This window comes from Penaeus monodon, chromosome 19, assembly GCF_015228065.2.
Source record: "Penaeus monodon isolate SGIC_2016 chromosome 19, NSTDA_Pmon_1, whole genome shotgun sequence".
Lineage (NCBI taxonomy): Eukaryota > Metazoa > Arthropoda > Malacostraca > Decapoda > Penaeidae > Penaeus > Penaeus monodon.
In genome coordinates, this window is record NC_051404.1 from 46,080,784 (window position 1) to 46,081,100 (window position 317).

Sequence of the window (317 nt, forward strand, 5' to 3'; positions counted from 1 at the left end):
GTGCTAAAACGTCAAAGTTCGGAAACTACATAAATACAGAGAGTAAGAAATGTATTTAACAAATGAGTCTAATCTCTAGACTGGAAATCATAAATTGATCATATTTATTAAACAACATTCAATTTCGAATTTCATATACAAGCCTTCATTTCCTTTTCGACTTAATATGAAGGAATATCCGAATAAAAAAATGGTGTCACTCATTGTTCTATGAGGGTTCAGATAATAGAATTGTTTTTATCATTTCCAAGATCAGCGCATTGTTCCTGTTGTTGACGTGCGTAAGAGAAAAATAAGGGGGAAATAATAGCAAGAAA

At 31.2% G+C, this 317-nt stretch overlaps 1 protein-coding gene across 1 annotated transcript in view; it reads right to left on the bottom strand.

Annotated features, from left to right (window-relative positions):
- The window catches only part of LOC119585419 (Ig-like and fibronectin type-III domain-containing protein 1), a gene marked incomplete in the record, with an annotated part of 121,576 nt that overhangs the window by 87,675 nt on the left and 33,584 nt on the right, over positions 1 to 317 (bottom strand).